We start from the raw sequence: 6,068 nt of genomic DNA on the forward strand, positions 1-6,068 counted from the left end.
CAGCTCTTTGAGCATCTACACTGTGATACGTGCGTTAAGTGGCAAACCTTAAACCTTTGAGAAAGTGTTGTGAGAAGACTTGGCCATCTTCATCTGAGGAAGTCTATGACTTCAAAAATGTCTGCACAGATACGAATAGATAATACAAACAGTAAGGCTGGTTCGAAGGAGATGGCATCTAGACCTGGCTCCACTATTTATTAACCAGGTGACCGCAAGCAAGTAGCACACCTTCCTGAACCTCCGTCTATTCCTCTGTAAAATGGGATAACCCATTCTGCCTATTTCACAGGGCTGTTGAGCAGAAGTTAACAGTGTGAGTACTTATACTCTGCAGACACCTACGGATGGAAACTCTTCCTTTTGTTGCTAAATAGAAACACACTTGGAAAACTAGCAAGCTACCTTCCTGCTCCTGCTGCTCTGAGTCTCCAGGGAGAAGGGCAGTCTGGGGAAGACCGCAGGGAAGAGAGAAGAGGCAAAGGCCCTGGGCTGACCTAGAATCAGAGAGAGAAAGTCCACTCTGCATGCAACAACGCCCGAAAGGAGTCCTGGTAGATCCGAGCAGAATCAGGGAAGAGACTTAACACGTATGTGAAGAACTCGAGGCAACATCTTGGCAAAGCAAGTATTTCCAGAAAAGTCGTGTATGGGGTGGGGGTGGGGTAAATAGGAAGGGAGAAGGGCCTATAGAAAGCTGCAGTGAAGAGGGGGGAGGGGGCAGGCAAGAGTGAGCAAGTTAGGATCCTTAAAGACAAAAGAATTTTTTAAAAATCAAAGCATGCACAAGCCTTCCTCCCAACAATGCCGTCAACACACACAGAGATAAATTCACACACAGAAACAACACAGAGCCAACCAGTTAAAAAAAAAATCCATACTTTGCTACACTGACAGCAGAGGGAGCTCTTGAACTGGGAATCTTGCAAACCACCCAAATCCCCATCCCTATCCAATGAAAGGCAGATATTTAAGCAAAAATTGCCATAAAATGAAGATTAAAACAACCCGGCTGATGAAGATGACTACCGCCACCCACCCTACTGCCTCCCACCGCCCCTGGCCACAGAGAACTCAGGTGCCTGGGAGGGCTTCCATTTCCATCAGGAGGTGGACTGTTCTGCTGGGACACCCTGCTCAGGTGACTGCCTGGGAGGCCATGGCCACAGAAACAACAAATGGAAGCACGGAACCCAGTTAGAGGATTAGGACAGGGAGATGGTCATTGGTTGCCCTAGGAAAGGTGATGAAAGTAGCAGGGTTCAAGACAGATTTAAAAAGCAGCACCAGAATTCTTGAGTGGCTGGATGTGAGGTGAGGAGGGGGGAAATGTAGACTATATTCTAGAGCAGCGGTTCTCAACCTGTGGGTCGCAACCCCTTTGGGGATCGAACGACCCTTTCACAGGGGTCGCCTAGGACCATCAGAAAACACATATATAACTACATATTGTTTTCGTGATTATCACTATGCTTTAATTATGTTCCATTTGTAACAATGAAATCGGGGGTCACCACAACATGAGGAACTGTATTAAAGTGTCGTGGCATTAGGAAGGTTGAGAACCACTGTTCTAGAGCTTCGGTCTGGACAACTGGGCAAATGTTAAGTACCATGGACTGAGATAGCACTGGGGGAAGTGAGTGAAAACCAAGGATTTTGCCATGTTAAGTTTCAAGTGGCTTCTAAATACACATTTATGAATTTCATGGCTTCTATACCACTACAAGTGATATTATTTTAATTGCAATTGCCAGTTGCTTAGTTCTAGAACTCATGACTATATTTTATGTTTGCACATTGACCTTATATCCTGCTTCCTTGCTAAAGTTACGAGCTGGTAGAGAGTGATACGGAGGACAGAGCAAGGGGTGAAGCCGTGGGCACTCTCATATTTAGAGACTGGGGTGAGCAGAGGGATGTCTCTCACGGAGACAGAGAACGGGTGCTCGTGCCGTAGGAGAGGACCAGGAGAGCACGGTATACTCCAGGGAGAGAGAGGAAGATGTTTCCAGTGACCCAGTGGTGTCAGAGGCGATGGAAGATGAAGGCTGTGCATTGGACCCTGGATTAGGCAACATGGAGGGAGTCGGAAATCCAGCAAGAGCATTTCCGTGAAAGGGAGAGGAAGGTGAGAAGGGAAGCAGACAGGTTGTCATGAAGAGAAGACACCTGAACAAGAATAAAGGGCGTAGAACAAAAAAAATTGTTAAGTACAGATGTTATTTACAGAGAAATCCTATTGGTTCCTACGATAAAATGCCTCAATGTTGTAGCAATACCTTTTCTGTGCTCTTAGTCTGTCCTATTCCGATTCATTGATCGGCTTTTCCATGTATCAGCTGATCCTCATTATTTGTGGATTTCACATTTTCAAATTCACCTGCTCACTAAAATGTAGTTGAGACCCTGAAATCAGTACGCATGGCAGCCCCCGAGAAGTGCAAAGGGGTGGGAGTATGAACAGCCCAACGCGCACATCCCCAGCTCAGGAGAACGAGACCACGCTGCCTCCTGGTTCAGGGCTGACACTGTGAGCAAGCTTCCTTCCCACGGCCCACGTAGCGCCACGTTTCCCACATCTTTGGGCTTTTTGTGGGCGAGGTCCCTGCCAAAAACGTCCCTCCAGGGCAGCGCTGCGGTGCTGGCTGGTGTTCCTCGGAGGAAGGAGGCTGTGAGGTGCTTGTGGAGAAGGCACGGTGTTAGATAAGCTTCCTCAGGCAGGAGCTGCAGTTCTGCTGGCCGTGCGTTCAATGTTAATGAACCAACAATGGACATCGCATAGAACATTTTCAAACAGGAACACAGAGAACAGGTTCTCTTTTGACCGGTTGACAAAAATGCTGGGGCCAGCGGCTCACAGGACCCTAACCCTGCGTTCCCCCAGGAGGAGGAGTGGTTCAATAGTTGCTAATCCAGCTTTCCCAGGGACCTCAGAGAACATAACTGTTGCAAATTCATGAGAATGGACTGTGTAAGTTTTTTCTTCAAAAGAAAGTATAGTGTAGTACAGAAAGCACTCCAGTGGTTCTCAACCTTCCTGATGCCGTGACCCTTTACTACAGCTCCTCACGTTGTAGTGACCCCCAATTTCATTGTTACAAACTGAACATAATAATTAAAGCATAGTGATTAATCACAAAACCAATATGTAATTATACATGTGTTTTCCGATGGTCTTAGGCGACCCCGGTGAAAGGGTCGTTCAACCCCCAAAGAGGTCACAACCCACAGGTTGAGAACTGCTACACTAGATCAAGAATCGTGAGACCTTGGTTCTAGTTCTAGTTCTTCTAGTAACTAGTTAGTTATGCATCCTTTAGCGAGGACTCTGGCCTCCCTAGGTTTCTTTTTATTTTTTTATTTTTTTATTGATTTCAGAGAGGAAGGGAGAGAGAGACAGAAACATCAATGATGAGAGAGAATCACTGATTGGCTGCCTCCTGCCCACCCCACACCAGGGATCGAGCCCACAACGCGGGCATGTGCCCTGACCGGGAATCGAACCGTGACCTCCTGGTTCATAGGTCAACGCTCCACCACCGAGCCCCCTGGCCAGGCTCCCTTGGTTTCTTCATCTATGATTAGAACCTTTAATTGGGTTACTGCACAGACCCCTAAAGCACTCACATTCTGTGACCTTGGATCACCAGTAAGGGAAGTAAATTCCCCATTGTAGTCTCTTCCCATGGAAATCCTCTTTGCTTGAGCTTGAACCACCCCACTCAGGGAAGGGGGTACGGGAGGGAATAATGACCTTCCCGCACAACAAGTCAGCACCGTGCTCCAGACCGCCCCGCGTGGACGGAATAAAGCACACCGATCTCTAAAAGTCTGGGAAGTGTTCCCAGGAAGAGTTGCTTATGACTTTGGAAGTCATACCAGAATAACCCCCACATGTTAGCAGTACATGTCACATTAGGAAACAGATATTAATGAGGGGTTTTAAAAGAAAACAGCCCTGTAGGTTTAAACAGGGTGCAGCGTTCCGATGACAGCTTTGAACACAGGGTGCCAAGCTGCAGCCAGACTGAGCGAGGTACGGGCGCATTACTAAAAATACCGGGAACGCAGAGAGCACGGCCAGGTGGCAACCTGCGTTCACGCTCCGAAGCAAGGAAGCCATTTGCGACTCCTTGCGAGAGGATGCGCTCCGCTGAGTGATCAGAAGACAGGCCCATATGTGTAATGACAGAAGGCGAGTATCATCTGGGGGGTGTGAGGGGCAGGGAGGGGATTGAAAAGTGAAATGAATTCTCTGCATAACTTGGCTTTTTTTTATTTATTAGGAAAACATTTGTTAATAGTAACTTGAAAATCAGGAGTAGACTTTTTTAAAAAATAGTTTTTCTCCGGGGCGGATAAATAGTGATGGAAAACACACAATACAACATATAGATGATGTGTTATAGAATTGTATACCTGAAACCTATATAATTCTATTAACCAATGTCATCCCATCCCAATACATTCAATAACATTTTTTAAAAGATAGTTTTACCCTGAAATGTCTTTGAAGCTTCGTATGGACTTGGATGTTGGGTTGCTGAGGCTCTACATCTCATCGTGGGTCTTGGGTTGAACAGGAACATGCTGTTTTGCAACACTGGAAGCGAGTCTTTAAAAAATATATATTTTTATTAATTTCAGAGAGGAATGGAGATGGGGAGAGAGAACCATTAATGACTAGAGAGAAACACTGATTGGCTGCCTCCTGCAGCCCCATACTGGGGATCTAGCCTGCAACCCGGGCATGTGCCCTGACTGGGAATCGAACCGTGACCTCGTAGGTCGATGCTCAACCACTGAGCCACACCACCCAGGCTGAAAATGAGTTTTACCACCTGGTCTGTGCCAGTCAGAATCCTGGCAGGAAATCAATAGCAAAAAGTCAAATTAGGATAATCCCAGGAGGGTTTTCTTAAGGGACTGTTAAAAAAAAAAAAAAAAAAAAAGCATGGGGAAACCACAGCGTAGTCCCCTAGGATTAGTACCAGTGGGGATGTTCCCACCCGTGTCTGGAAGGGGCCAGAGAAGGGGTGAGGCCTCAGATCTTGGGTTTTCTGACCTTGAAATCGGAGAGTCGTGTTGAGAAGCTCACCTTGAGAAGAGCAATGACAACTGGCCAATCATCAGGCAGCCCAAGAAGAGCCTACAGGAAGGGAAGTAAAGGAATAAGTACCCCAATCACACCGGCCTCCCCTCCGGGGGGCGGCCTGTGCTCCCCACTGCCCACCTGAAGCCGGAGTGAGGGCCTGATGCCGCAGCCACAGCCCTGACAGCAGGGAAGATTCCAGGCAGAGCCAGCAGGTGGCCTTCAAGGTGGGGGCACTCTGAGTATGTGTTTCGGTAAAAATGAAATGAAATTTACAGAAGACCAAGAATAAAAATCAAGCCAGAGTTAAAAATCATCATCATTTAATGAACAGGAGGGATGCAAGGATACATCTGAAATTTTAGTTAAAACTGTTTAATTTTTAAACATTTTATTAGTCAAATTTTAATAAGGCCAGAGAAACAGTTTTTGGAACTGTCAGCTCTGAACTCGCTCCTGCTGTCATCACACCATTTGGGGTATTAAGTTGACATTCCCTTCAACTGGCACTCTGAATAACATCCCTAGTCTTTTTTAAAAAATATATTTTACTGGTTTTTTACAGAGAGGAAGGGAGAAGGATAGAGAGCTAGAAACACCCATGAGAGAGAAACATCGATCAGCTGCCTCCTGCACACTCCCCACTGGGGATGTGCCCACAACCAAGGTACATACCCTTGACTAGAATTGAACCTGGGACCCTTGAGTCCGCAGGCTGATGCTCTATCCACTGAGCCAAACCGGTTAGGGTATATCCCTAGGCTTTTGTATGCAAAAATATATACAGTTAAGAAGACTGAGTATCATGTTTTCTAGAATAAATTTTATACCTAGAAGGTACTATTATTTTTTTATTTTCAAATACTTAAAAATTGTTAGCAGCACTAACCGGTTTGGCTCAGTGGATAGAGCGTCAGCCTGAGGACTGAAGGATCCCAGGTTCGATTCCGGTCAAAGGCATGTACCTGGGTTG

Source organism: Myotis nattereri, assembly GCF_964212035.1.
Source record: "Myotis nattereri genome assembly, chromosome: 7".
NCBI classification, from domain to species: domain Eukaryota; kingdom Metazoa; phylum Chordata; class Mammalia; order Chiroptera; family Vespertilionidae; genus Myotis; species Myotis nattereri.